The 23,164-nt window shown below is 32.8% G+C and overlaps 1 long non-coding RNA gene and 2 other non-coding genes across 4 annotated transcripts; all 3 read left to right on the top strand.

Annotated features, from left to right (window-relative positions):
• The first annotated feature begins 1,828 nt into the window (after nucleotides 1–1,828).
• LOC131654332 (small nucleolar RNA R71) lies at nucleotides 1,829–1,935 on the top strand. The gene has a single exon (XR_009299373.1). It is a non-coding gene; the product is annotated as a small nucleolar RNA R71 (small nucleolar RNA).
• A 9,912-nt stretch (nucleotides 1,936–11,847) lies between these two features.
• On the top strand, nucleotides 11,848–15,090 carry LOC131647969 (uncharacterized). 2 transcript variants are annotated; one of them, XR_009298008.1, is made up of 4 exons: nucleotides 11,848–12,118; nucleotides 12,762–12,860; nucleotides 14,106–14,222; nucleotides 14,608–15,090. It is a non-coding gene; the product is annotated as an uncharacterized LOC131647969 (long non-coding RNA). The 2 variants fall into 2 exon arrangements; XR_009298007.1 differs by lacking the exon at nucleotides 14,106–14,222 and having other exon boundaries at nucleotides 14,608–15,085.
• A 4,339-nt stretch (nucleotides 15,091–19,429) lies between these two features.
• Nucleotides 19,430–19,536, top strand: LOC131654331 (small nucleolar RNA R71). Its single transcript, XR_009299372.1, has one exon. It is a non-coding gene; the product is annotated as a small nucleolar RNA R71 (small nucleolar RNA).
• The last annotated feature ends 3,628 nt before the right edge of the window (nucleotides 19,537–23,164 follow it).

Genomic DNA, 23,164 nt, shown 5'->3' with positions numbered 1-23,164 from the left:
GTCAAGGCTAAGCATTCACTCAGGTGGTTATCTTGATATTCCTCACGCCAGTTGTCATCTTCAAGAATTGGCGGCATAGGAATTCTTAGGATTTCGGTTTCCTTATTTGGTTCGGATTTTATTTCCTTGACACACTCGTCGATTATGTCAGTAGAACAGCATGTGTCAATTATAGAAGGTGCTTTTAGGAATTGGGAAAGTATAAATTCTATTTTCTCTTCTCCTACTTCGAAAGTAAGCTTTCCTCGCTTTACATCTATAATTGCTCCAGCGGTTGCTAAAAATGGTCTTCCTAATATGATCGGGATGTTAGAATCTTCTTGGATATCCATAATGATGAAGTCAGTTGGGATGTAGAATTGACCTACACGAACAGGGATATTCTCTAACATTCCTACAGGGTACTTAACTGAACGGTCTGCTAGTTGAAGAGACATTCTCGTTGCTTTAAGCTCACCTAGATTGAGTTTCTTACAGGTCGAAAGAGGCATCAAACTAACACTAGCTCCTAAGTCGCACAAGGCTTTCTCTATGATGGTTTTTCCAATTACGCAGGGTATAGAGAAACTACCAGGGTCTTTCAGTTTTGGAGGCATGTTATTTTGGATGATAGCGCTACATTCAGCGGTAAGCGTTATAGTTTCGTTATCCTCGAGTTTCTTTTTTGTTTGATAAGATTTCTTTTAAGAACTTAGCGTACGAAGGCATCTCAGTTATGGCTTCTGTGAACGGTATGGTTATGTTTAATTGCTTCAGAAGTTCTACAAATCTTTTAAATTGCGCTTCGGTTTTTGATTTAGCTAATCTCTGAGGGTAAGGAATTGGTGGCTTATAAGGTGGTGGTGGAACATAAGGTTTCTCTTTTTCGGGTTCCACTTCGTTATTGTTCTCATCAGTCTTAGCAGTTTGTTCGTCAGTTGTTTTCTTTTGGGTTTCCTTTGGCTCTTGTTGTGACATGGGTACGTTTTGAGTTCTAGGATCTATGGGTCCATCGTAATTCGTTCCACTTCGTAGTGTTATCGCGTTCGCATGTCCTTTAGGATTGGGTTGAGGTTGAGCAGGAAACGTGCCAGCAGGGGCAGCAGTAGGTGCTTGTTGTTGAGCTACTTGTGAGATTTGAGTTTCTAACATTTTGTTATGCGTAGCCAAAGCATCTACTTTGTTCGATAGTTGTTTTAGTTGCTCGCTATTGTGGATGTTTTGATTCAGGAAGTCTTTATTGGTTTGTTGTTGGGAAGCTATGAAGTTCTCCATCATGATTTCTAGATTTGACTTCCTAGGGGTGTTTTGAGCAGCTACAGGCGCTTTTTGGTAGCCAGGTGGTACAGCAGGTGCTTGTCCAGGCGCGTACAACGCATTGTTGTTCTTATAAGAAAAGTTCGGGTGGTTTTTCCATCCAGGGTTGTACGTGTTAGAATAAGGGTTTCCTTGAGCGTAGTTTACTTGATCAGATGGGACTCCAGTCAAGAGTTGGCATTCAGCAACTACATGTCCAGTCAATCCACAAATCTCGCAGTTAGGTGTTACAGCGGCAGCGGTGGCTGAAGGAGTGATGGTTAAGTTTTCGATCTTCTGAGTTAAATCGTCTACTTTAGCGTTAACGCGGTCTATACCACTTATTTCGTACATTCCTCCTTTGGTTTGGGCTTTCTCTAGAGCGGCTCGTTCTCCACCCCATTGGTAATGGTTTTGTGCCATGTTCTCTATGAGTTTGTATGCTTCATCATGGGGTTTGTCCATTAATGCTCCGCCAGCAGCGGCATCTATAGTCATTTTAGTGTTATATAAGAGACCACCATAGAAAGTATGGATGATCAGCCATGGTTCGAGTCCATGATGAGGGCATATTCTAAGCATGTCCTTGTAACGTTCCCAAGCTTCGAAGAGCGATTCGTTATCTTTCTGGGTAAATCCGTTGATTTGACCTCTAAGCATAGCAGTTTTGCTAGGCGGAAAGTATCTCGCTAAGAATACTCTCTTCAATTCGACCCACGTAGTTATGGAATTGGAAGGCAGGGATTGAAGCCACGCTCTCGCTCTATCTCTCAAAGAGAAAGGGAAAAGGCGTAATCGAATAGCTTCGGAACTAACGTTGTTGGCTTTGATAGTGTCGGCGTATTGCACGAACACGGATAAATGGAGATTGGGGTCATCTACAGGGCTTCCAGAGAATTGATTCTGTTGAACAGGTTGGACCAGTGAAGGTTTGAGTTCGAAATTGTTCGCCTCAATCGCAGGTGGTGCGATACTTGAATGCGGTTCAGCGCGCGAAGGAGCGGCATAGTCTCTAAGAGGACGAATAGCAGCCATCTCTAACTTCGGGGTGATTTGATTAATTTGATCAGTAAAAATCAATTCCTGATTAATCGGAATTTCTGCTACTTCGGGAAGATTGCGAGCTCGTCGTTTGACGTTAATGAAACGTTCGATCTCGTTAATTCGTTGTATTAAATCTCCTCCTTGTGATTGAGTATTTGGCATACAATCGTTCAAAAAGAAAGGGAAGAATTGTCCTAGTCTCTACGGTGTAACAGTGAGTTACGATATCGACTTAAATAGTCCCCGGCAACGGCGCCAAAAACTTGATCGCGACTTTACGTGTCTATAAATCTGGTAACTGCAAGTGCACAGTCGTGTCGTGTAGTTTTAAAAGATATCGAATCCACAGGGACTATGAATCGATCTACCGTTATCTAAGGTTACTATGTAAAGCTAGGAGTACTAAAATTTCAATTGTTCCTAAGGGAAAGTGATTGTGAGAAAATAAAGAATAATAATAAAAGACAGGTATCAGTATGTATTTCGTTTAACTAAAGGTAATCCGAAGGTCCATTGGCTTTTGCATAATTAAATTAAAAATCTTTACTAATTCCAATTGATTAAAAATCCTCGTCTCAAACTTTCGCTCTGTTGATTCAGACTACTATCCTAATCCTAATGTACGCTTTCGCCATCCCATTAGATTTTAGAAGAGCTTTTTGGAAACAATGTAATTAATAAAATGCCTATTTTACGAGGTTGTTATCTATTTAAATCTCCTAATCTCAAACTTTCGCTCTGTTGACTCGGAGCAAGCTAATAACCCTAACGTACGCTTTCGCCATCCCGCTCGAGTGTAAAAACAATTTTTGAAAATAAATAAGTTCCAATCAGTTTTAATACGCTTTCGCCATCCTTAAAACTAATGTCCTATGCCTACTATCCGGTTAAAGATCTCAAACTTTCGCTCTATTGATTTTAACCTTTGACCGCCCTAACCCCTCAAACTTTCGCTCTATTGGTTTTAAGACTTACTAATTAAATTAGACATACAAACCAAAAATAAGTGATAATTAATAAAACATAATTAAGCCAATCTATTTCGGATCCCTACGGTTAAGTTACTTTACATACCGACACCTTTAGTAATTTAGCCAGACATATTGATACTATTAAACATACATATATCGGTTCGGTTCATAATAATAAGCATATTAAATGGCATATAATATATCATGCAATAATAATATAAATAAGGCGGTAAATAAAAACCTGAATTAAATAAATCTGAATTGAATTGAATCTTGAAGTACTCGAACTTCCACCACAGGTTGGCTGGATCGTTCTTCGGAATTTAAATGGCAGAAAATAAAAACAAGGAAATAAAACGATAAATCTAACGTAAGGGTAGATCTACGAAAAGTTCACAACAATTTCCAGTGTAGAAATCGTTGTGAGAAAATAAACGGTTAAATGAAGGCAGAATAAAGAAAAGCAGTTCGCGGTACAATTTCGGCAGCACTTCGTTGGCAGGAAATCGGACAGATTGAAGTGAAGTGGCTGGCTCTATTTATAGGGGAAGCTTTGCAGTTGCTTTGCGTGAAAAGAGGAGATTCTGCAGACTGGGACGTGGAGACGTGCGTCTCCGATTCTTCAGGGAGACTTGAGATGTGCGTCTCAAGTGGAGAGTCTTTAGGGAGGTGGAGACGTGCGTCTCCCTTTTGCTGAGGTGGCAGAGACGTGCGTCTCTGCTTACTTGTGTGGCTTGGGCTGCTTTCCTTCGTGGGCTAGATTGCTTCATTGGGTCTTTGGGTCTCTCTCAGCACACTTGGCTCTTAATTGCACTCCCTTTTTACTTCAGCACCCAATTTACGTCTTTTAGGCATAGATAAGGGTCGTTTTGGCTCCATTTCTTCTCTTTTTCACAATTCGGCATAATAAGAGTGTAAAACCTGAAACAAAGCAAATACACGCGTAATATCATAATAAATTAACATAATAAACGGAAAATGCTATAAATATCTATGGATTTTAAGCTAAATATACGATATAAAATCGTGTTATCAACTGGTATGGATGTTTCAAAGATATAGTGAAGTAGTTTAAGAAATTAAAAAGTGTAAGAAAAAAATATAATTAATTAAGTGGGGTCCATTTATACCACCTTTTTGAGTCGCATGTGTGTGGATGCTCTTAAAATATAAAATCTGAAAGTTATATATATGAGGAGGGATATTCTTACTCACGGAGTAAGTTATCAAGACTTACTCATTATCATGATCATTGATTTTTCTCAATCTAATGGTTAAAATTAATGAGTAATTAAATGTGGAAAGAGAAAAATAACACTCATTAATTTTAACCATTAGATTGAGAAGAATCAATGGTCATGGTTAGGAGTAAGTGTTGATAACTTACTCCTGGAGTAATTGAAATATTACCATTAAAACTTTAATGGGGTCAATTCTATCCAAATACAAAATAATATATTACGGATACACACGCGTAATTATATGGTACGCGCATATGGTACTCATATTAACATATTTAATTAAATGTTGAATAATAACGAGAATAAGTTTACAATTGATTTAAATAGTTTTATAAATAATTCCAAAACAAAAATATTTATATATAGGAATAGGAAGTGTATCCGGTAAGAACTGATATCTATTGTGAGAAATGAGAACTAATGATATTAACCTTCGGATTTAATTAACGCTTCAGATTTCTTTATTCCATATAAAGATCATCATATTGAATTTTTTCCATTATACTTAATAATTAAAAATTCCATAAATAGAGAATCTTATCATAATTATTTTTTATTTATTATATTAAAATTTGGTATAAATAAAGACTAATATTTTTTTATTTAAAAAATTAAATAAATAATAAATTTTTAGTTTGCCAATATCTAATAAGCACCATAATTAACATAATATTTATAGAATAGTAAAATTTATTTAAAATGCTAGTAACTTAAAAATATTTAAAAGTAATTTTTTTCAATTGCTAATAAATAAATCAACTCAATTAAAATTTAGGTGATAGTTTTAAATTCTTATCAAATTAATATTTATGTAATATATCAATAATTTATTTTTATTTTAAACGGTTCCAAAAGTTGAAGATAAAAAATAAAACATTTATTAACTTGAAAATAAATAAATCAACAAAATTAAAATATATGTAATCATTTACATTTTTTAACATTTTAGATCAAATAAAAATATAAGTAATAAATCAATAATATATTTTTATTGAAAATGGTCACAATAGAAAAATAATAAAAGATAAAAAGATGCTTTTATTTATAAAAGATTTATTTATACTTGAAAATTATAGATAAATATATTAGAACGTTATTTCTTTTTCATCAAAATATGTTATAGATCAATATATTTATAATTATGTAATGAATAAAATTACACTAAGTCTAGAACATAAATTAAAGACTATGTATATAGGTTATTCAAAAATAAATAGTAAATAGAATTATATCTATTTTAAAGTATAAAATAAATATATTATAAATAATTTGGAATGTTCATTTGATTGAAAATACAATATTATAATAATTATAGCTCCTTTTAAATATTGACAAACTAAAAATTTAAATATTATTATTTATTTAATTTTTAAAAATAAAATGAATCGAAAAAAAATATTTTTTATTTATACCAAATATTAGTATAATAAATAGAAAAATAGTTATGATAAGATTCTCCATTTATGGAATTTTTAATTATTAAGTCTAAAAGAAATAATTCAGTATGATGCTCTTTATATGGAATAAAAAAATCTGAAGCGTTAATTAAATCAGAAGGTTAATATCGTTAGTTCTCATTTCTCACAATAGATATCAGTTCTCACCGGATACGATCCCTATAGGAATAATTAACTATTGATTCAAATATTTTTATATATGGAATAATATATTTGATTTGTAAATTGAGTTTAATCAATTATATTAAATATTTATTATTAATTGTATTATATAATTTGATAGAATATTTCTTCATTATAATTTGTCAATTTAAGATTTTTGTTATTATAAAATATTTTAATTATCATCAAATATTTTTAAACAATGTTAAAATTAATTTATTTTTGTTTTAAAAATATCATCAAAATAGTGAATATTAATAGAAACATGAAGTTATTGATAAAAAAAATTGAATATTAACGGGAACGTGTAGTTATTAATCAAAATATTGAATATTAATAGTTTTTTTTAATATTAATGGGTACATGAAGTTACTAATCAAAATATTGAATATTAAAAGCAATATTAAATTACTGGTCAAAATATTAAATGTATTGAATATTAATGGAAATATGAAGTTACTGATAAAAAATGGCATGTTAATGAGAGCATAAAGTTACTGATCAAAATATTGAATATTTACGAGAACACGAAGTTATTGATCAAACTATTGAATATTAACGGGAAAACAAAGTTATTGATCAAACTATATTGAATATTAAAGGTAACATGAAATTATTAATCAAAATATTGAATATTAACGAGAACATGAAGTTAGTAATCAAAATATTGAATATTAACGTGAGTATTAAATTAAAGAGCAAAGTATATAATATTAACGGAAACATGAAGATATTGCTAAAAATATTGAATAATAACGGAAACATGACGTTATTAATCAAACTATTGAATATTAACAGGAACAAATTTGGAATATTAACGGAAACACGAAGTTAGTTATCAAAATAATGAATATTAACGGGAACATGAAGTTATTGATCAAAATATTGAATTTTAACAGGAACATGAAGTTACTGAACAAAATATTGAATATCAACGAGAACACGAAGTTACTGATCAAAATATAAAATATTAAAGGGAACATGAAATTACTGGTTAAAATATTGAACATTAACAGGAAATGAAGTTTATTGATCAAAATATTGAATATTACTTGGAACACGGAGTTACTGATCAAAATATTGAATATTAACGGAAGCACGGAGTTATTGATCAAAATATTAAATATTAATGGGAGCACAAAGTTAATGATCAAAATTTTGAATATCATCGAAAACATTAAGTTACTGTTCTAAATTTTAAAAATTAACGGGAACAAATTTTGAATATTAACGGGAACACGAAGTTACTGATCAAAATAATAAATGTTGACGGGAACACAGAGTTATTGACAAAATATTGAATATTAACAGGAACACGAAGTTGCTGATAAATTTTTGAATATTAACAGAAACATTAAGTTACTGATAATTTTTTTGAATATTAACGGAAACGAATTTGGAATATTAACGGGAACACGAACTTATTGATCAAAATAATGAATATTAACAGGAACAAGGAGTTACTGATCAAAATAATAAATATTAACAAGAACATGAAGTTACTGATCAAAATATTGAAAATTAACGGGAAGAAATTTAAAATATTAACGGGAATACGAAGTTACTTATCAAAATAATGAATATTAACGGGAACATGAAGTAACTGGTCAAAGTATTTTTCTATTAATTATGTATTTTGAATGAATCATCATTATAAATGGAGTTTGTAGTGGTTTCGCATTGGGAGTATAACATATAATATTATATTAAATATAAAAATTAGAAGATAATGCATTAAAAATTACAAATGATAATTTTGAGACAAAAAATGTTGTTAAATTTGATACTTATTTTGGAAAGGTGTAAGTAATTCACAAATTTATGAATCTTAAGTTCAACATATATATTGAGACTTGTTTCGATAAATCTGATTCTTATAGTCGTCTCAAATATTTAGAGACTTTGTGTAGGTTAGCCGCAATTTAACAATTGCAAAACAAATAAATATTCTATTTAAGCATGATTTAACTATGATAATATTTTATGAAACCTATTAACTTGTAACCTTATTATACCTTAGGCTATATATAACTGACATTCGCCTTTTTGTAATTAAGCTAAAGTGAATATACAAAACTTTATCTTCAATCTTTTATTAGTTCCAATGTTTCTTAGCTAGATGATTAATATGGTATCGGTGAATTAATGCTCTAATAACCTCTTTCTCTTCCTTCAATAATTACCTTTGCCTTTCACTTGTGATTTTGATTTACTTTTTTCTATTTCCTCACGTGACCCACTCCTTCCGTTTTCATTCTTTTGATTAGATTTCCCAGATCTCTCATATCTTCCCTTGTCTTTCCCCTTTTTTTCTTTCTTCTTGGCTTCTTTTTTGTTATATTCTTCACACAAACCCTATAACCTTTTTTGTTTCCTTTTCCATGACAAGCTCCAATTTCGATGAATCTACACAACAAACTCCAAAATCTTCACTAAAGAAACCCGATAACAACAATCGATCATACCAAACTGACATGCTCGATCCTTTCTACATGCACCCTAGCTATAATCCAGGTATCACCATTATTTCCAAAACTATGAACAACAAAAACTTCCATACTTGATCTCAGTCTTTAAAGGTGGGGATTTGTTCCAAGAATAAATTAGGATTCCTCGATGGAACCCTAGTCCGTCTTTCATCTACCGATCGAACAACTTTAGCTTGGGATTGTTGCAACACAATGGTTATGGCATGGCTCACCAACTCCATAGATCCTGGAATTCTTGAAAGTGTTTTATGGATGGATACTGCGCACAAAATCTGGCAAGAACTACAAGATCGCTATCTTCAAGGAGACATCTTTAGGGTTTCTGAACTTCAAGAGGAAATCTTTACCCTTAAACAAGTGATTCCACTATAACACAATACTTCACATCTCTTCAAAAACTTTGGCAAGAATTAAAAAATTGTCGCCTTTTACCTTCGTGGTCCTGCCTTGTCAAATGGTGCAGCTGAGCTTCTTCATGGCCTCTATGTGTTAATCACACTTATTTTACACAATATCTTCAATCACATTTCCAATATTAACTCTGTTACTGGAAATACTTATCATATGTGGAACCAAAGATTGGACCAACCTTATAATAATACTTTGTTACACATTAATAAAAATGTTCCTATTCCTCATTATGCAAAACACCCTACTCATTGTGATGCTTGCTTGTCTGCTAAACAAAGGAGGCTCCCCTTCCCCCATAGCACTACTACTACTAAACCCTTTGACCTTATCCACATGGATATCCGGGGGCATATCTTCACCCCTGTTATGCAAGGTCATCAGTATTTTATAACTGTTGTGGATGATTCAAGTCGTTTTTGTTGGATATATTTAATGAAACAAAAAAATGAAACTACTTTGCTCGTAAAATATTTTATCACTTTTGTCAAAAACCAGTTTCAAACTTGTGTTAAAATACTGAGGTCTGATAATGGCCCCGAGTTTACCCTTAAAAACTTCTATTTAACTCAGGGCACTATCCATCACACTTCTTGTGTGGATACACCTAAAAAAGGCATTGTGGAAAGAAAGCACCAACACCTTCTATGTGTCACTTATGCCCTTCTTTTCCAATCCCATTTACCTAAAACTTTCTGGACTCGTGCCCTTTCTCATGTTGTTTTTCTTATCAAACGCAAGCGTTCTAGGCTTTTGAAATATGAAAATCATTACACTTTACTGTTTAATATTCTGCCTGACTATAATTCTTTGGAAATATTTGGTTGTTTGGACTATGCTTCTAGATCTAAGAGACATAGAACCAAACTAGATAGTAGAACTAGAAAATGCCTATATCTTGGTTACAACCATGGAACCAAGGGCCACCTTCTTTTTTATATTAATAGTAAGCAAATTATTTTTACCCCGGAACACCATTTTTATGAACAAATATTCCCTTAAAACAACCAAACTAAACCTCTACCATTATAACTAACCTTACTTACTTACTCTCCCACCTTCCATCCTTACATTCAGGACCCCAACCATATTTCCCACCCTTTATAACCCTTTGAAACACCAACAATGACTACTGCTCTTTCCCCTCATCCTACCCACACCTCCGGTAAATACCAACACTGATTCAGCTAATGCCCTTGAATTCACCACCTTACCCCCTTCTATCCCACTATTATAGGATGTTTCATTAATAGCACTCTTTACAAAACGCTATTGTAGTACATTGTTTTATTTTTTACACAAAAGCATTCTTTTGGTGTGCAAATATCAAAAAGCTACATTCAATAAGATTTCTGCCAACCAAGCTTCCGACATTTTTACCAAGTCTCTGCACTTTGGTCCTTTTCCAGCCGTATTAGCAAACTAAGATTTCTTAACATCCATTCTAGTTTGAGGGATGGTATTAACATGTAACCTTATTATATCTTTATTTTTAAGCTTTGTTTTACCTTGTGTATAACTGGAAAATAGTCGTTGGGCACATTTCCAACTGTTCCATATTATTAGCATCCCCTAGGCTATATATAGCTGACATTCACCTTTTTGTAATTAAGCTAAAGTGAATATACAAAACTTTATCTTCAATTTTTTATTGGTTCTAATTTTTCTTAGCCAGATGGTTAATAAGACCCTATTTAACCACATTTTAACTGTAACAAATTTCAGGCTATGTGTGGTAGTCCGTCTTGCACGCTCCTAAGTCAGACCCAATGATTCTTATTTTGATGGGTGTTGGGGACATTTACATTACGTTAAGAGCAACCATAAAAATAAAAGAAAAATCATTTCTTCACTTAAAAGCTTAAAGCGTTATGCCTCCTCTCACTTATATATTTCTCAGCCTACATTTTTTCAAACAGTATGAGACTTTTAACTCACACTTGTATCATAACACAACAACAAAAAATACAATATTGAGACTTTAATGTCTTTTAAATTTTGAATATAATACATCAAATTGTCACTCTCACATCACAATGATATTGATAATGAGATAGTGATAATGAAAATTGGAGTCTTAGAAGAAGAAGAAGAAGAAAGGTTTTTGCACTTGGACCAAAATGTTCTAGCTTAATCATTTAGCTCATACAGGCCTCGTGCTTGAAGGATTGTAAACAGAAACTTGTCAAATGAGCAGATATGACTAAACATGATATATTTAGTTTCAAAGGTCACCTTCATGTCGACATAAATCATGTTATGGTTTTATCTACTATACACACTACAACATTTATAGCTTCTAGCAACACTTTTTTATGCATCATGTGTAAATTGTTGCTTAAAAGAAAATTAGGCAACACTTTTTGCCTGTTGCCAAGACAAATCTCGCAACATCTCATAAATGTTCCCTAAAATACTTCTGGGAACAATTTTCAAGCGTCTTTATATTTTATCTTTAGCAATAAATGATAAATGTTCCTTTAAATACTTATGAGAACAATTTTAGATTGTTACAATACTCCTGACAAAAAGGTACATTTTTCAAATGTTGCATAAAATTGTTACCAAAAAAGAATCGGCAATTTTCCCTCCAAACGTCATAGAATATATTTATCATTTATCATAATATTCATAAAAATATATTTATTCTAAAATTAAATTATTAAATAAAATTAATAAAACACTCGGTATAAATAGAATGCAACTTGGCCAAAGAATAAAAAAATGTTTAATGTATTAAATTATTTAAAAAATTAAAAAAATTTATTATCGTAAGTCATAACCTGTTTAATTAGGGAAAGTAAAGAATAGCCACAAGGGAAAAGGGAACTCTCCTATGCGAACCCTAATTAAAAGATTAGGCAAAAGATATCAGAATTTAGGCACTTCTTGTGCTGCTGTTAATAGATCTTTTGGCTTTTTCAAAAAAAAAAAAAAAGATTAGGCAAAAGCTAATCTCAAACGACTCTTGTTGTTGTTGCTCCTTGCGTTTTTTTCCCATGTTGTTGTTCGCCGATGCGTCGTGTACCCTCAGTGCTAAAGTCATAAGTACCACCGAGTTGCTTCAATTGGTATCATCTTGTTGTTGTGTTGTTGTGTTGCTGTTTTGCTACCTACTCTATTGCTATCATATTGTTTTTACTTTTTCTGTAAGTGTTCGTCTATTTGCCTTATAATACCTCAAAGGACTAATTCCCTTATAGGCTTCTCTTATAGGCTTGTAGTGTTCATTGTTGTTAATTTTGTTTGGTTTGTTTTTCGAATTGGGTTTATATATGTGATTTGTTTTATTGCAACTATGTCCTATTTCTCTATCAGGGTGTGTGTAGTTAATTAAGGAGAAAATGAAAAACATTAATTGTTAAATCAATTTATGATGGTCAGTATATGATAAAAAATCTGAGTTTAGTGTAAATAAAAGTTGTACTTATAAACTTTGAAAGGAAAGTGGAATTGTTTGTTCACATACAAGTTCTCAGCGGATGTGTATGTTTATTGCTTGAAGCAGAGATAGATTGAGCGTGTCTCTAAACTATTCAACTTTTTAGGACACCTCTATGGTTTGTGTATGTTTTTTCAAATTCGTTAATTGTTTGATTTGTTTTAGTATTTGATGGAATTTAATAGTGGTATTTTGTAATATAGTTTTTGAATTTTTTATGTAATTTAGCTTCTTATGTTTGATTGTGAACGTTGGATAAACATCAATTTCAGGAACAAAACGCAAAAACAGGTGCACGTTATGAACATAGAGCTTCCACCGCCGAAGGAGCAATATATTTTATATTTTGAGCAAATTCAGATCAGTTTCCGGTGAGTTCTGAATTTCGGATATTTCTTCTATTGTTCACTCCATGCTTTGTCTTTAGTAATGTGAAAAACTTGCTAGATATATTATCTGTGCAAAGAGAACCGTCATCTTCTGTTTAGATAGACTTATTTGAAGTTCCTACTAACGGAAAGATATGAGAGAGACTTATTTGTGAAAACGGTTAACGAAATGTCCATAAATTATTTTCAACTTATTTCCATTAACTTAGCTTATATAAAAACAACCTGATTTGATTTTATCTTTTGATATAGAAATATCTTAGTACATTTTATGACATCGCATGATTTATTATATATATGCTATAGCTTCTTAATTAAACTGTTAATACAAATAAAGCCTTATTCTTTGAAATTATTTTTTATGGTTGAAGTTGTTCTTACACCATTGTTTATTTGATATACAAAGCACTGGTGACATTTTATCTTTCTAAAGCATAGAAACATTTTTTTATACTTTAAAAAATATATATTTGTATATATTGATGAAAGAGAGCGTGGAGTGATGTGATGAAAAGTTAAAATGAAGAAGTTGATAAACTTAATTGAAAAAGTGGATTTGATAAGGCATAGACAACTTTTGACATTTGAAAAATGTTGATGTATGTGCAGCTGTAAAGTAAAATGGTAGCATTAATTAGACTGAAATTTCACGTGACTATAATATTTTCTTCTGTTATACTAGTTGAATTTCGAGCCGGTTCAAACACCGGTGGGTGTAATTGCCTACTTGAAAGCGCAAGCTCTTCTCTTTAATATGCCAATTTCACTTCACTTAAACATATTGATCTTTCTTACAATGATGTTTTCTCTTCAATATGTCAATTTCACTTCACTTAAACATATTGATTGATCTTTCTTCCAATGATATTTTCTCTTCAATATGCCAATTTCACTTCACTTAAACATATTGATTGATCTTTCTTACAATTATGTTTTCTCTAAACTACCTATACGGTTGTTCAATCTTAGCAATCTTTATTTTTTGGTTCTTGAATACAATCTTTTTCACGACCAATTACCTGAAACTTTATTGAATCTTCAAAACTTGCATTTATTATATTTAGAACACAACATAGTGGAACAATTCCTAATTAAGAAGCTTATAATTCAAGTAGTCTTGTGTTCTTTTAGGTTGATGTGTTGTTTATTTGTTGTACCATGTCATTTTTGTACTTAAGAAGCATATAATTCAATTCAAATTTATTAACTTCTTTGAACATATGGTAGAAGCATCAATTTCGACATGTTCTGCAGTTGTCGCATTTTCGGCGTTGTTGCATTCTTGCTTCTTTGAGTTGTTGTGTTCTCGTTGTTGCTACATTCATTCTTCATTATGTTGTTCAGGTATTGTTTCTCATAATGTTTGATATATTTGCTTCAGTTTTTATTTTTCTTTAGCTTTCTAATAAAATGAAATGCATGGTTCGGTTTTGAATCTACTTTTCTTTGGGTAACAAAACTACTTGCATGTAGCATGTGTTTTGTTTATAATTGAAAGGGTAATTCCTTTTATATAGTAGTAATTTATTGGTGGCAGCATAGTTGGATGCCAATTTCTAGTAGATGTGAAATGATTAATCTATCTCTATTGATTTGGCTTTATGGAATTTTCTTTTTCCTGATTTGTCATGAATCCCCTAAACATTTTGATTTCAAATTGCATATTTGGTTGGTTTTACGCATCTATGGGGTTGTTTGTTCTTGATTTTGTTATAATTTTCTTATGCAGCAAGATATCAATGAAGAAGATGATGAGAATGACGATTTAAGTGATGAGGATGAAATAGGTGATGAACTTCAATAGGACGACATAAATGATGAACTTCAAGAGGACGACATAGGTGATGAAGAGGATGATGAAGATGACGATGAGTTTGACAAATTTAAATGAGTTAGACGTTGTTGTTATAGGCTTGTACTTACGCATTAAGCTTAAAGAAGTTATGTATTTACTAGACTCATACTTCTAAGTGTTAGCTTATAGTATTAAGTGATGCCAGACATTTTGTGTTTCTTAAGTGTATTTGAGTTAATGTTTGAAGATTTTATTGACACAGCTTTTGTGGTACATGCAATTTATGATTGATGCAATTCTTCTTTGAGTTCTTTATTTTATAAAATATATGGTAAAAAAAATTTCTAAGTAACTTATAGAAACATTTATTAAGCTTTCTTATTATTTCACTTTTAGGGAACAATTTGTAATAGTTATCAGATATGACAACATTTGAAAACTGTCCCCAAAAAGTATCCCCACTCTACCACTTTGAGGGGACAATTTTCAGGCGTTGCACTTTTTAACTACACCTTAAAATCGTTGCCTAAAATGTTAGGGAAAAGCGTCCCCTTTTCTTGTAGCTTAGGGGACGTTTTACGAAAGTGTGGCCAAAAGCCGAAAAAAACGTCCCCTTAAATAATAGGCAATGCTCGCATAGAGGACGCCTGGAAAACGTCCCCTATTCTTTTAGGCAACATTTTTCTTAATTCTGGCAACATTTTTCAATTGTTGTCAAAGAGGAAAAATGTTGTAGTGACATGAAGGTGAGAAAAGTAAAGAAATTTTGGGATCAACTTATCCTATATTTCCTTTATGCTATTCTTATATATCTGTTGTCGTATTCCTTGCAGTTGTTGCTCACAAGAAAAACACAATGAAGGATGCTAGTTTGGTTATTACTGCCTTAAAAAAGAGAACTAGAGGAGAGAAGGCTCTGGTAGAAGAGAAATAAGTACATGTTCACTTTTATATTGAACATACTTTTCGAACATATACACCTTAGTTGTCTCTCTTATTCAGGTTAATATTCTCGTCGATGTTCATACAGAAGACAAACCTCAAGCATCCGCTCACAAGCAATTAAAAGGCACAAAGATAAAAGAATTTGAGAACGAGGTTACTTTCAAAACTTCTTCCCCTAAAACTCCTAACGAGAAGAAAAATAAATCAAAAACCCTTATGATTGGTCCCCAAAAGGTCATTTATGGTCCAACTTTTCCCTCATTAATGAAGCAAAAAGGGAAAAAAAGTCCTTTTCACAAACTAGAGAAAAGGGAGCCAAGAAAGTAAAGAATTTTGCCTCCGTCGAACCTGAAAGTGCCAATTCTAGTCCTGATATTGGTGCGACTAAGGTGAGTTTATTTTAATTACTACCTTTCTTGAGCTAATAGTCTCAAGATGCTAACAAACTAATTTTTGTTGGAAAATCCTTCTACCAATGTGAATCAAGTATTAAATATACAATTCCCCCTTATACTAGTTCTTCCTCAGTCCATCTTAAGATGATGAAAGAATTAGTCAGCGAAGTCGACCAACCCACAGAGGCGGAAAATAACAAACTTCCTGATTTAGAGGCCAGGATTCAAAACTCTGATGAATCATCTTCAAAATCTGACAATGAAGAACTAGATCATTAAAAATGGAATACATTTCCAAAGAGGAAATTCCTGAACAAGAAGAACATCACAATGCTTCTTATCCTAGATGCCACGATCATGGCGAGAATGTCCACAAGGGGCAACAAATCACCGATTCTTTTGAAGAAAAAGGACTTGAAGATGAACCAATAGATGGTGATAAATCCTTAAAGAACACACCACAGGATAATAAGCATCTTAAAGATGTTTAACTGAGAAGTGTTCAAGTTCTTCAACAGTCTCTGGTGGAGATTCTTTAGTCGAGCCTATTGAATAAGTGCTACGCTAATTGAAAGTTAAACTTCTAAGTACAAAAATGTTTAAAGCGATCGAATAGGACTTCATCTTTTCTTATGGGATCGAAGGTCTAATGAAGAAACTTGAACTTCTTGGTCCCCCTTGCTATCATTAGCTTTTTAGTAGAGTTTGAACCTTTACTCGACCAGGTAACTGCTGATATCTAGAGAAAGAGAAAAATGTTGGTCAAGTTGCAACCCTCGGTCAAAAGAGTGGTATTTAGCAATTGAATCTAAGAGTCGAATTATAGACTTAGAAAAGACCTTCAAAAAGAAAGATGAAGAAATTAATGCTTGCGACACTAACATCCTCAAGTGGAAGCAGCAAATAGAGGAATTACATTCAAATGTGAATAAGGTTGAAGACAGAGAGCCTGAACTCGGGAACATCGGTTGAAAAAACCCTTAGTATTTTTATATAGAAGCATGATTTTCTATTCTTCCTTTATTTGTATTTCCTGTAACGTAGGTTTATACCATTTTAAGTACTTACTATTTATTCGCAGGATTCAACCTTCAGGGCTTAAATCTTCAACTTATACGCATTATTTGTAAATGCTTGCATGATTCGGAATGATCCTTCCAAATTTGGGGACAATTTTCCCAAGGTTTGATCCTTCTTAACCATGGGCAAAATGACTTTCTTGATGAAGTCTCCTAACACAAAGGTTTTTGCTTTAAACTTTTTGTTACAAGCCTTAGCTACTCGTTCTTTATGTCGTATCAAAACGTCTAAAGCAATCAATATTTCTTCATATAGGTTAACCAATTCATCCAACATCATACCCTAATAATATTTAGTTGGTATTTCAGCTTGCCTTTGAATTCCAGATGAATTAAGGTATATTTCTATAGGAAGAACTGCATCGTGCCCATAAATGAGTCGAAATGGTGTGGATTTGGTCGACTCTTTAGGGGGATTTTGACATGCCCAAAGCATTTAGTCTAGAATTTTATGCCAATTTTTTGACTTCTGACCTATTGATAAGTGTCAAAATGTCGATATTTTGAGTATATATTTGTGACACTTATCGATTCTATTCTTATGATTTTTGTAATAAAATCCTAACTTTTGTGTAAATATGTGCATACTTGTGTTTTTGATTAATTTTTATACCAATTAATAGTTTTCCATTCATTTTATAGGTATTCATGCATCTTTGGAGCATTGAGTAATAAAGACCAAAGACTAAGCTTCAAGAATGCAAATTCTACCAATTCATCAAAGAATAAGACTCAAAATAAGGATCAAGGCATTTTGTTTCATTTTGAGCACAACCACCATAACCAAATAGTCAATTCACCTTGTGAGTGTGTGATCATTTGTTAACCCTTTTGAGCCTTTTTGTCAATGTCCATGTTGTTTTTGCTAAATGCTTATCTTTGAGTGTTTAGTTCTCATTTTTGCATGGATGATTGATTCTTTTTTTTCTTGAACCCTCAACCATGATTTTTGGTATGAATTTTTACCTTGCCTAGAAAGTAGGGAGTATTCATATGATGGTGTGGTTGAATTCAAGTTGGGGAGAGAAATGGTTGCTACTTATGTGGTTGTTTCTATGAGGTTGAAAAGAAAGAAAAAAAAGAAAAAAACGTGAAAAGAAAAAGAAAGAAAAAAGTGAAAAAGTTTTGAAAAAGAAAAAGAAAAGAGAAGTGAATAATTGTGCTAATAAGTATTGTGATTGGTTTGAGAAACTTGTGGTTAAGGAAGAAGTTTGATCGGATTGTGTTGTTTAAATCTTTGGTGGATTGATCACTCCCTTAGGTTTAGGCGAGTTTTTGTTTCGATTAGCCTTAGGACATATCCCTTGTTTGTTAACCAAGCCACATTACAACCTTTAAAAGTCCTTATGATTATTGCTTTTATATCTTCAATGTGATTTTTGGATGAATGCATAATTTAATCTTTTGTTTGCAAGATTGTTGGATGAGTGTTAAAAGTCCTTCACCTTTGTGTGTTATTCATCCATTGATGAATTTTTGCTAGGTGTGATTCATGAAGTGAGCATGTATTGTGTTAGAATATTTTGTATCGCGTTCGCATGTCCTTTAGGATTGGGTTGAGGTTGAGCAGGAAACGTGCCAGCAGGGGCAGCAGTAGGTGCTTGTTGTTGAGCTACTTGTGAGATTTGAGTTTCTAACATTTTGTTATGCGTAGCCAAAGCATCTACTTTGTTCGATAGTTGTTTTAGTTGCTCGCTATTGTGGATGTTTTGATTCAGGAAGTCTTTATTGGTTTGTTGTTGGGAAGCTATGAAGTTCTCCATCATGATTTCTAGATTTGACTTCCTAGGGGTGTTTTGAGCAGCTACAGGCGCTTTTTGGTAGCCAGGTGGTACAGCAGGTGCTTGTCCAGGCGCGTACAACGCATTGTTGTTCTTATAAGAAAAGTTCGGGTGGTTTTTCCATCCAGGGTTGTACGTGTTAGAATAAGGGTTTCCTTGAGCGTAGTTTACTTGATCAGATGGGACTCCAGTCAAGAGTTGGCATTCAGCAACTACATGTCCAGTCAATCCACAAATCTCGCAGTTAGGTGTTACAGCGGCAGCGGTGGCTGAAGGAGTGATGGTTAAGTTTTCGATCTTCTGAGTTAAATCGTCTACTTTAGCGTTAACGCGGTCTATACCACTTATTTCGTACATTCCTCCTTTGGTTTGGGCTTTCTCTAGAGCGGCTCGTTCTCCACCCCATTGGTAATGGTTTTGTGCCATGTTCTCTATGAGTTTGTATGCTTCATCATGGGGTTTGTCCATTAATGCTCCGCCAGCAGCGGCATCTATAGTCATTTTAGTGTTATATAAGAGACCACCATAGAAAGTATGGATGATCAGCCATGGTTCGAGTCCATGATGAGGGCATATTCTAAGCATGTCCTTGTAACGTTCCCAAGCTTCGAAGAGCGATTCGTTATCTTTCTGGGTAAATCCGTTGATTTGACCTCTAAGCATAGCAGTTTTGCTAGGCGGAAAGTATCTCGCTAAGAATACTCTCTTCAATTCGACCCACGTAGTTATGGAATTGGAAGGCAGGGATTGAAGCCACGCTCTCGCTCTATCTCTCAAAGAGAAAGGGAAAAGGCGTAATCGAATAGCTTCGGAACTAACGTTGTTGGCTTTGATAGTGTCGGCGTATTGCACGAACACGGATAAATGGAGATTGGGGTCATCTACAGGGCTTCCAGAGAATTGATTCTGTTGAACAGGTTGGACCAGTGAAGGTTTGAGTTCGAAATTGTTCGCCTCAATCGCAGGTGGTGCGATACTTGAATGCGGTTCAGCGCGCGAAGGAGCGGCATAGTCTCTAAGAGGACGAATAGCAGCCATCTCTAACTTCGGGGTGATTTGATTAATTTGATCAGTAAAAATCAATTCCTGATTAATCGGAATTTCTGCTACTTCGGGAAGATTGCGAGCTCGTCGTTTGACGTTAATGAAACGTTCGATCTCGTTAATTCGTTGTATTAAATCTCCTCCTTGTGATTGAGTATTTGGCATACAATCGTTCAAAAAGAAAGGGAAGAATTGTCCTAGTCTCTACGGTGTAACAGTGAGTTACGATATCGACTTAAATAGTCCCCGGCAACGGCGCCAAAAACTTGATCGCGACTTTACGTGTCTATAAATCTGGTAACTGCAAGTGCACAGTCGTGTCGTGTAGTTTTAAAAGATATCGAATCCACAGGGACTATGAATCGATCTACCGTTATCTAAGGTTACTATGTAAAGCTAGGAGTACTAAAATTTCAATTGTTCCTAAGGGAAAGTGATTGTGAGAAAATAAAGAATAATAATAAAAGACAGGTATCAGTATGTATTTCGTTTAACTAAAGGTAATCCGAAGGTCCATTGGCTTTTGCATAATTAAATTAAAAATCTTTACTAATTCCAATTGATTAAAAATCCTCGTCTCAAACTTTCGCTCTGTTGATTCAGACTACTATCCTAATCCTAATGTACGCTTTCGCCATCCCATTAGATTTTAGAAGAGCTTTTTGGAAACAATGTAATTAATAAAATGCCTATTTTACGAGGTTGTTATCTATTTAAATCTCCTAATCTCAAACTTTCGCTCTGTTGACTCGGAGCAAGCTAATAACCCTAACGTACGCTTTCGCCATCCCGCTCGAGTGTAAAAACAATTTTTGAAAATAAATAAGTTCCAATCAGTTTTAATACGCTTTCGCCATCCTTAAAACTAATGTCCTATGCCTACTATCCGGTTAAAGATCTCAAACTTTCGCTCTATTGATTTTAACCTTTGACCGCCCTAACCCCTCAAACTTTCGCTCTATTGGTTTTAAGACTTACTAATTAAATTAGACATACAAACCAAAAATAAGTGATAATTAATAAAACATAATTAAGCCAATCTATTTCGGATCCCTACGGTTAAGTTACTTTACATACCGACACCTTTAGTAATTTAGCCAGACATATTGATACTATTAAACATACATATATCGGTTCGGTTCATAATAATAAGCATATTAAATGGCATATAATATATCATGCAATAATAATATAAATAAGGCGGTAAATAAAAACCTGAATTAAATAAATCTGAATTGAATTGAATCTTGAAGTACTCGAACTTCCACCACAGGTTGGCTGGATCGTTCTTCGGAATTTAAATGGCAGAAAATAAAAACAAGGAAATAAAACGATAAATCTAACGTAAGGGTAGATCTACGAAAAGTTCACAACAATTTCCAGTGTAGAAATCGTTGTGAGAAAATAAACGGTTAAATGAAGGCAGAATAAAGAAAAGCAGTTCGCGGTACAATTTCGGCAGCACTTCGTTGGCAGGAAATCGGACAGATTGAAGTGAAGTGGCTGGCTCTATTTATAGGGGAAGCTTTGCAGTTGCTTTGCGTGAAAAGAGGAGATTCTGCAGACTGGGACGTGGAGACGTGCGTCTCCGATTCTTCAGGGAGACTTGAGATGTGCGTCTCAAGTGGAGAGTCTTTAGGGAGGTGGAGACGTGCGTCTCCCTTTTGCTGAGGTGGCAGAGACGTGCGTCTCTGCTTACTTGTGTGGCTTGGGCTGCTTTCCTTCGTGGGCTAGATTGCTTCATTGGGTCTTTGGGTCTCTCTCAGCACACTTGGCTCTTAATTGCACTCCCTTTTTACTTCAGCACCCAATTTACGTCTTTTAGGCATAGATAAGGGTCGTTTTGGCTCCATTTCTTCTCTTTTTCACAATTCGGCATAATAAGAGTGTAAAACCTGAAACAAAGCAAATACACGCGTAATATCATAATAAATTAACATAATAAACGGAAAATGCTATAAATATCTATGGATTTTAAGCTAAATATACGATATAAAATCGTGTTATCAACTGGTATGGATGTTTCAAAGATATAGTGAAGTAGTTTAAGAAATTAAAAAGTGTAAGAAAAAAATATAATTAATTAAGTGGGGTCCATTTATACCACCTTTTTGAGTCGCATGTGTGTGGATGCTCTTAAAATATAAAATCTGAAAGTTATATATATGAGGAGGGATATTCTTACTCACGGAGTAAGTTATCAAGACTTACTCATTATCATGATCATTGATTTTTCTCAATCTAATGGTTAAAATTAATGAGTAATTAAATGTGGAAAGAGAAAAATAACACTCATTAATTTTAACCATTAGATTGAGAAGAATCAATGGTCATGGTTAGGAGTAAGTGTTGATAACTTACTCCTGGAGTAATTGAAATATTACCATTAAAACTTTAATGGGGTCAATTCTATCCAAATACAAAATAATATATTACGGATACACACGCGTAATTATATGGTACGCGCATATGGTACTCATATTAACATATTTAATTAAATGTTGAATAATAACGAGAATAAGTTTACAATTGATTTAAATAGTTTTATAAATAATTCCAAAACAAAAATATTTATATATAGGAATAGGAAGTGTATCCGGTAAGAACTGATATCTATTGTGAGAAATGAGAACTAATGATATTAACCTTCGGATTTAATTAACGCTTCAGATTTCTTTATTCCATATAAAGATCATCATATTGAATTTTTTCCATTATACTTAATAATTAAAAATTCCATAAATAGAGAATCTTATCATAATTATTTTTTATTTATTATATTAAAATTTGGTATAAATAAAGACTAATATTTTTTTATTTAAAAAATTAAATAAATAATAAATTTTTAGTTTGCCAATATCTAATAAGCACCATAATTAACATAATATTTATAGAATAGTAAAATTTATTTAAAATGCTAGTAACTTAAAAATATTTAAAAGTAATTTTTTTCAATTGCTAATAAATAAATCAACTCAATTAAAATTTAGGTGATAGTTTTAAATTCTTATCAAATTAATATTTATGTAATATATCAATAATTTATTTTTATTTTAAACGGTTCCAAAAGTTGAAGATAAAAAATAAAACATTTATTAACTTGAAAATAAATAAATCAACAAAATTAAAATATATGTAATCATTTACATTTTTTAACATTTTAGATCAAATAAAAATATAAGTAATAAATCAATAATATATTTTTATTGAAAATGGTCACAATAGAAAAATAATAAAAGATAAAAAG

The sequence above is a fragment of the Vicia villosa genome, linkage group LG2 (genome assembly GCF_029867415.1).
Source record: "Vicia villosa cultivar HV-30 ecotype Madison, WI linkage group LG2, Vvil1.0, whole genome shotgun sequence".
NCBI lineage: Eukaryota > Viridiplantae > Streptophyta > Magnoliopsida > Fabales > Fabaceae > Vicia > Vicia villosa.
The sequence above is the reverse complement of the archived record's forward strand: the minus strand, read 5'-3'. Positions and strand labels throughout refer to the sequence as shown.